This window comes from Pongo pygmaeus, chromosome 1 (genome assembly GCF_028885625.2).
Source record: "Pongo pygmaeus isolate AG05252 chromosome 1, NHGRI_mPonPyg2-v2.0_pri, whole genome shotgun sequence".
In the NCBI taxonomy this organism is placed as follows: Eukaryota; Metazoa; Chordata; class Mammalia; order Primates; family Hominidae; genus Pongo; species Pongo pygmaeus.
This window is the reverse complement of record NC_072373.2, coordinates 91,841,108-91,850,148: the sequence shown is the minus strand read 5'-3', so window position 1 is coordinate 91,850,148 and position 9,041 is coordinate 91,841,108. Positions and strand designations below refer to the sequence as shown.

General features: G+C 35.8%; 1 pseudogene; it reads left to right on the top strand.

The window, feature by feature from the left end:
• The first annotated feature begins 830 nt into the window (after nucleotides 1-830).
• LOC129011456 (etoposide-induced protein 2.4 homolog) lies at nucleotides 831-1,870 on the top strand (annotated as a pseudogene).
• Nucleotides 1,871-9,041: the final 7,171 nt, after the last annotated feature.

The following is a 9,041-nucleotide window of genomic DNA, read 5'->3' as shown; positions in this document are numbered from 1 at the left end:
CAAACAACAACAAAAACAAAAACACAGAAAAACCCCCAAACCAAAAATTTATGACTAAGATCCCAAAAGCAAATATGACAAAACCAAAAATAGACATATAGGACTTAATTTAACTAAAAAGCTTCTGCACAACAAAATAAATAATCAACAGAGTAAACAAAAAACCTACAGAATGAAATGAAATATTTTTAAAAGACTAATATGCAGAATCTATAAGAAACTCAAACAATTCAACAATGAAACAAAAAACAACCCCAATAAAAACTGGGCAAAAGACACGAACTGACATCTCCCAAGAGAAGACATGCAAATATACGACAAACATAAAAAAAAAATCAACAGTACTAATCATCAGAGGAATACAAATTAAAACCTCAATGAGATATCATCTTGCACCAGTCAAAATGATTATTATTAAAAAGTCAGAAAACAACAGATATTAGCATGAATGCAAAAAGGAAATGCTTATACACTACTGGTGGGAATGTAAATTAGTTCAACCTGTGTGGTAAAGAGTATGGAGATTTCTCAAAGAACTAAAAATAGAACCATCCTTTAACCCAGCAATCCCGCTTCCAGGAATCTACCTAAGAGGGAAAAAAAAAAGCTATTTTATAAAAAAGAAAAGACACCTCCATTTGAATGTTTATCACAACACTATTCACAATAGGAAAGTCATGGAATTAACCAAAGTGTCCATCACTGGTGGATTGAATTAAGAAAATATGAGCACCCTGGTGGAGCGAGCCTGTGGTTGGCGACCGGCTGGGCCGGAGCCTTCATGGCGGAGCTGCGGGTCCTTCATGATGAGAGATTTGGAGACACTTCTCTCTCCTCTGTGTAGTTGATAGTTTGCTGGTGAAGAGATGGCTGACAGTGTCAAAACCTTTCTTCAGGACCTTGCCAGAGGAATCAAAGACTCCATCTGGGGTATTTGTACCATCTCAAAGCTAGATGCTCAAATCCAGGAAAAGAGAGAGGAGCAGCCTTGAAGAAGGGCAAGTAGTGTCTTGGCCCAAAGAAGAGCCCAGCGTATAGAGTGGAGGCAAGAGAATGAGCCATGTGTTGTTAGTAGAATTTTCCAGTGTTGTGCTTGGAATGGTGGAGTGTTCTTGTTCAGTCTCCTTTTGTATTATCAAATATTTATTCCTGTGCTTCAGTCAGTAACAGCCCAAATTATAGGTGATCCATCACTACACGGAGATGTTTGGTAGTGGCTGGAATTCTTCCTCAGGTCAATTTTCAATGCTCTTTGGGTGCTCCCCTTGTTTGTGCTTAGCAAAGTAGTGAATGCCATTTGGTTTCAGGATATAGCTGACCTGACAATTGAGGTATCAGGGAGGAAGCCTCACCCATTCCCTAGTGTCAGCAAAATAATTGCTGACATGCTCTTCAACCTTTTGCTGCAGGAATGTTTGTGATTCTCTTTCTCATCCATCTTGTCTGTCAGCTGGTTAGTCTCCTGCATATGTCCCTTCTCTACTCACTGTACTGCTTTGAATATTGTTGGCTCAATAAAGGAATTGAAATACACCAGCAGTTGTCTAACATAGAGAGCAACTGGCCTTACTACTTTGGGTTTGGTTTGCCCTTGGCTTTTCTCATAGCAATGCAGTCCTCATATACTATCAGCGGCTGCCTTTTCTCTATCCTCTTTCCTTTATTCATTATCAGCGCCAATGAAGCAAAGACCCCTGGAAAAGTGTATCTCTTCCAGTTGTGCCTCTCCTCCTTGGTGGTCTTCTTAAGCAACAGACTCTTCCACAAGACAGTCTACCTGCAGTCTGCCCTGAGCAGCTCCACTTCTGCAGAGAAGTTCCCTTCACCTCATCCATCTCTTGCCAAACTGAAGGCTGCTGCAGGCCACTGAGTTGCCTGCCATCCAAAGGGAATGGGCGGGATTGGAAGGAGGCTGTCGCAGCTCTTTTTCCTGTTCACCTCTCCCTGCCAAGGAAGACAGGACCCACTCTGCCAAGGGCCCTCTGCGTGTTCCCTTCTCTCTGAGGAATTGGAATTTTTGTCTCTGGTGCACGTGAGGCATAATGTTCCCTGACACTAGTGTGTGGATTTTTAACATCACCATGAGTCTAAAAGGACCACAGGTTTCACTGCAGCTATTTTCTAGCATTTGCCAGTCCCTGTGCCTGGACTGATTTGAATACTTTGTTTTTCTCTCTGTGCCATCTACCCTCCCACCTTTCCATCCTGCCTTCTACCACCCTTAGATAAATGGATTTTGTAATTCCAACTGTTGTATTTTGTGGATTTGTTATTTTTGTTGGTTTTCTGCTAAGCATATACATTGGGTATGGGAGGTAAAGGAGTGTCGCAGTTGCTTCTGGTCACTCCCTTTATAGCCATTACTGTCTTGTTTCTTGTAACTCAGGTTAGGTTTTGGTCTGTCCTGCTCCACTGCAAAAAAAAAAAAAAAAAAATGCCTGACGAGATGAGATAGGAGGAAAGATCTCACAGCCAGATCTGCTGGGTTTTGAGGAGTGATATTTTTTCTTCCCCTTGAAGGGGGAAAAGCTATTTTCACTTGTACATTTAAAGTCCTCCAACCATGGAGAGGTACCAATTCTGGACAAGTGCCACTGCTACAACACTAAACCTGAACTTTTCAACTCCGTTGGGGGTGGGAGGCGGTGAGCAGAAATGGGCTGTTGGCCACTGCCAGGTCTGTTTCATATTTCAAAGGAATATTGGATGGTGAAAATAGGAACTGAAGGGGTAAATGTATTAAACATGTGATTGATTAATGTTTTCCTGTCATTTTAAGAGACTAAATGTGGGGGGCAGTTGTCAAAATACTTGTACAATTTTAAAATGCCACAATTAAACGTGAGCTGGTTTTCCACACACACACACACAAAATGTATATATACACTGTGGAATACTATGCAGCCATAACAAGAATAAAATTGTGTCCTATTTAGCAGCATGAAGGGAGCTGGAGGCCACTATCCTAAGTAAAATAACTCAGAAACAGAAAACCAAATCTCACATATTTTCACTTATAAGTGAGAGCTAAACATTGGGTACACATGGACATAAAGATGGAAATGATAGACATCAGAGACTCCAACAAAAGGGAGGGTGGAAAGGACATGAAGTTTGAAAAGTTATCTATTGGGTACAATGTTCACTATTTGGGTGATGGTTACACTGGAAGTCCAAATCACATCAGTACACAATCTATCCATGCAACAATCCTGCATATGTACACCTTGAAACTGCAATAAAATGAAATAAATACAAGAATAAAAGGTCATAAGTTTATAACAGTACAAAACTCAATTGTATTTGTTTAGAATAGCACCAAAAAGTAAAAATCAAAATTAGAAAAGCTCTATAAAATGCTCTCAAAACCATGAAATAGTTAAGTGAACTGAAAACCAAAATAAAAGTTGTTGAGAAAAATTAAAGGAGACCTGAATAAATGTAAAGGTATACAATTTTCATAGATCGAAAAACCCAAAATAGTCAGGATGGCAATTACCTCCAAGTTTGATCTATAGTTAAACACAATCACAATATAAATCCTGGTGTGAGTTTCTCTAGAAATTGACACATTGATTACAAAATGTATATGAAAATGCAAAGAATGTAAAATAATCAAAGCAATTTAGAAATATAGAAAAACATTTAAAATATATTAGCACACGATTTCAAGACATACTATATAATGACATTGACTAAGTGATATTATCATAAAAATAGACATACAAATCAATGGAACAGAATGTATATTATAGAAATAGTCTTATGCATATATGCTTAATAGATTTTCAATAAAGTTGTCAAGGTAGTTTGATAAGGAGAGAATAGTTTTTCAACATACTGTTCTGGAAATATTGGATACCTATCCAAAAAAAAATTAAACTTGATCCTTACATCACCACATACATAATTACACCTCATACAGACATTGCAACTTAAAAATGTCAAAACTGTACACATTTTAAAGAAAGCACAGGGGAAAATTTATTCAACTTGGAGTAGACAAAGACTTATTAGACAGGAGACAGAAAACATGAATCATAAAAAGAAAAAAATGATAAATTGAACTATGCCAAAATTAAAAACTTCTGCATTTAAAAAGTTAGGCAATTTGATGGGTGTAGAACTCTGTGAAAATACTAAAAATCACTGAACGACATAAATAAAAAGTATAGCTTTTATGATATAAAATTATAGCTCAAAAATTTATATAAAAACGAATGATTAATGAAATGGAAAGGTAATTCACATGCTAGGCTAACATATTTACGAAATACATACCTAATAAAGAGCTTGTATCCAGAATAAATATATATCTCTTATATAAAAAAGGAAGACACATAATTAAAAGATGGTCAAAGGTTTGAACACACACTTCAAAAAACAAGATATACAAATAGCCACAGAGCACATACAAATGCTCAATATAATTATTCTTCAAAAGAATGCCTAATAAAACTAAAAGGATAGATAACTATACATGTGATAAATTAAAAAATTGACAATGCCTAGAGGTGAATAAGATAAGAAACCATTGGGATTTTTACAATATTGTTGGTAAGATTGAATTATGATACAACTTCTTTGAAAAACAGCTTGGAGGCTTATAAATAGCTAAATTTATATCTATGATGTGGCAGAGTCACTCCACTCCTAGGTATGTACCAAAGATAAATGAACATATATGTCTATACAATGACTGGGAAACTTATGTTCATAACAGTTTTATTCCTATTAGCCTCCAACTAGAAACAATCCAAATATCTTTCAACAGTTCAATTTATCCTTCACTGAATAAATTGCAGTGTATTCATAAAATGGAATACTATTAAGCAATAAAAAGAATGAACTGACAAATGACACAACATGAGTGAATCTCAGAAATACACTAAGTGAAAGAAACTAGATACAAAAATTATCATACTGTATGATTCAATTTACATGAAATTCTGGAAAAGGCCAAACCATATTAACAGAAAACAGATTACTGTTTTTCTGGGACGAAGACTGAGTAGAATTGACCACAAGTGGGGAGGGGGAGAGTTCTGGCATTGTAGAAATGCTCTGTAATTTGATTGGAGTGTTTCTGAGACCAAGGCTGGGTAGAACTGACCACAGGGTTGGAGGGGGAGACTTCTGGCATTGTAGAAATGCTTCGTAATTTGATTGGAGTGTTGTTGCTTAGTATTGCTTAAATGTACCAAACTGTACATTTAAGTTGGGAACATTTTATGTGATGTAAGTTAATCCTCAATAAGGTTAATTGTTAGTATTAAAAGTTTTCTAATAAAAATAAAAGACTTTTTAATGATTGCCATTCTAACTGGTGTGAGATGGTATCTCATTGTGGTTTTGATTTGCATTTCTCTGATGGCCAGTGATGGTGAACATTTTTTCATGTGTTTTTTGGCTGCATAAATGTCTTCTTTTGAGAAGTGTCTGTTCATGTCCTTCGCCCACTTTTTGATGGGGTTGTTTGTTTTTTTCTTGTAAATTTGTTGGAGTTCATTGTAGATTCTGGATATCAGCCCTTTGTCAGATGAGTAGGTTGCAAAAATTTTCTCCCATTTTGTAGGTTGCCTGTTCACTCTGATGGTAGTTTCCTTTGCTGTGCAGAAGCTCTTTAGTTTAATTAGATCCCATTTGTCAATTTTGGCTTTTGTTGCCATTGCCTTTGGTGTTTTAGACATGAAGTCCTTGCCCATGCCTATGTCCTGAATGGTATTGCCTAGGTTTTCTTCTAGGGTTTTTATGGTTTTAGGTCTAACATTTAAGTCTTTAATCCATCTTGAATTGATTTTTGTATAAGGTGTAAGGAAGGGATCCAGTTTCAGCTTTCTACATATGGCTAGCCAGTTTTCCCAGCACCATTTATTAAATAGGGAATCCTTTCCCCATTTCTTGTTTTTGTCAGGTTTGTCAAAGATCAGATAGTTGTAGATATGTGGCATTACTTCTGACGGCTCTGTTCTGTTCCATTGATCTATATCTCTGTTTTGGTACCAGTACCATGCTGTTTTGGTTACTGTAGCCTTTTAGTATAGTTTGAAGTCAGGTAGTGTGATGCCTCCAGCTTTGTTCTTTTGGCTTAGGATTGACTTGGCGATGCGGGCTCTTTTTTGGTTCCATATGAACTTTAAAGTAGTTTTTTCCAATTCTGTGAAGAAAGTCATTGGTAACTTGATGGGGATGGCATTGAATCTGTAAATTACCTTGGGAATCTAGAACTAGAAATTCCATTTGACCCAGCCATCCCATTACTGGGTATATACCCAAAGGACTATAAATCATGCTGCTATAAAGACACATGCACACGTATGTTTATTGCAGCATTATTCACAATAGCAAAGACTTGGAACCAACCCAAATGTCCAACAATGATAGATTGGATTAAGAAAATGTGGCACATATACACCATGGAATACTATGCAGCCATAAAAAATGATGAGTTCATGTCCTTTGTAGGGACATGGATGAAATTGGAAATCATGATTCTCAGTAAACTATCGCAAGAACAAAAAACCAAACACCGCATATTCTCACTCATAGGTGGGAATTGAACAATGAGAACACATGGACACAGGAAGGGGAACATCACACTTTGGGGACTGTTGTGGGGTGGGGGGAGGGGGGAGGGATAGCATTGGGAGATATACCTAATGCTAAAAAAAAAAAAAAAAAAAAAAAAAAAACTAATGGAATAAATAATAGAACAGCTTGTAAAAAAAAAAAAAAAAAGAATATGGAATGCTTTGTTGTCAATGTCCTACTGTGACAAAGGTTCATAAATTGAAAATAATATGGCTCAAAAAAAAAAAAAGACAAGGTGGAACACTTTTAATTCAAAGATCAAACACAATTATTGAACCAAGTAGTCTCTCAAATCTATAAAGAAAAAATGTAATAGGAAAATAAAATAAATAGATAATTTTCAAAAGTTGGATAACAGTGTCTGATAATTTTTTAAAAAGTGCTTACCTCTGCTGTTAATCAAAGAAATGTAAATGGAAGCACGGTATGATTTTTATATTTCGTCTTGGCTAGAATTTAAAATATTTAAAGTAACATCATATACATTATGGAGAAATTGGCATCTTCACATATTGTTAATGAAAGTATAAGTTTTATAACCTTTGTGGAGATTATGTGCCAACACAATGCATATTAAAATTTGAAATAAGAATAGATTTTCACTCAGCAATTTCATTTTGTGGGTAATGCGCAATTTTTCAAAAAACTATTTCATTTACCCAAACTCTGAGAAATTTATAAAAATTAATAAAATGGCATTTATAAAGTTATTCCAACTATAGACAAGAAAAATCACAACTCTAGCATCTATTGCAAAGATTGAGGTAGGTTTACATGTTGTTACTTTTTGAGAGTCTACGAATTTAAAATAATAGGTTTGATAGAGAAAATAGAGGCTTATGTATGTATTGGAAGATTAGGAGAATAAATGTCAGGAAAGCTGCTCTTGATTTTCCGAATTGCAAGGATCACAGGAAGCCCTCACAGATGATCTTGGCTGCTTCAGTATTGATGGATGATTCTCAGGAAATCAGAACGTGAAGGGCTAAAGTCCACATCTATCATCTGATAAGTGCTGGCATATCACGCTGCCCCAAACAACTGGCTTCCCTCTTCTGCATCCACATATTTCATGAATGCTTTTTCGTAAAACCCTTTTGGCAAGGTGATATGGAAAACACACATCAGGATTTCCAGAATTTTATTCCTACATTGTGGTACAGAGAACTTAGAAGTGTAAGTATGATACTAAATATCAGTAAAATATAGTCAGCACAGGTTTCCCTTTTAGATATTCACCATCCATACACATCCTTCTGTTGATGTTTAAATTTCCAAAGAGTAATAATGAATATAATGAAAATACATCTCACATAAAGAGGTACCCACATTTATCTCTAAGAATGAAACAATAAATTATTTGATAGCCTTTTCTTTGTAGATGGAATTATAATGTTTTGTACCATCAACACACCTTATATATACCGGTAGGTTAAGACAAGATGGGAAAATGATCAACATACACATATATACATAATAAAGCAAGCAGTAAAATAAAACAGCTACTGCCATCCTTGTTTCTGTAAGTAAACATGACTATCACTGATGCTTATGATTTTTTAAAATTTCATCTGTTTATATTCTTTTGAACTCACCTAATACCCCAACATTTCTGAAGGGATTGAACTATTAGTGACTGCCTAAATTAGGTTGTTTTAGTCTTCTATTAAATTTTGCCTTTATATATGAAGTAATAAAAAATGCCCTAGAACATCTAGATTCTAGACATGCTATTTTCTGCCTTGGTAATGTAGTGGCAACACCCTATTTTTCATTAAAAAACAGGATTCATTTCTGTCTGTAGATTACTGGTACAGAAGGACAAAGTAGACTGAAGTGGCCAAGGGGCCATCTCAATCTCGATTTTTGTGTTTTCTGGTGGAAGTAACACTCCTTTGTGAAATAACACTTCTAATCCACAAAGCTCAAACTTATGCATATAAGTCATTAGGAGTAATAACAGAAGGATTCATTTCATCTCCCCTTACGTCAGTTCTCAGACTTATACATTCTTGTTATTAGAGAATGGACACAATCCTTTGGCTGTTGGTTCACAGTATATTCTGCTTTGGGCAGACACATGGGGCTGTACTAGGTGTTGGCACAGAGCCAGTGCGGTAACTGAGCCTCAGGTAAACCGTTTCATATTCTACCAGGTCACCTCCTTCTGAGTGGTGGAATACACAGAGGCTTCCCAGTATTATTTAGTACATAATTATAATTATCTCACTGACTTGTGAGGTCACTTCTGCCAAAGACCAAGGTCTCAAATACACGTACATTAATTTCTGAGCTTTCCTTTCTGTCTCTATACTACTTACTTCTTCCTGCACCAACAGCATGCTCTTTTTTATTACTAAAGCATAGTTTTTTTTTTTTTAAACTAGGAAGAGTGAGGGCCTATATTACTTGCCCTTTACAAAATTGTTTTATAATTTCATGAAAATTTT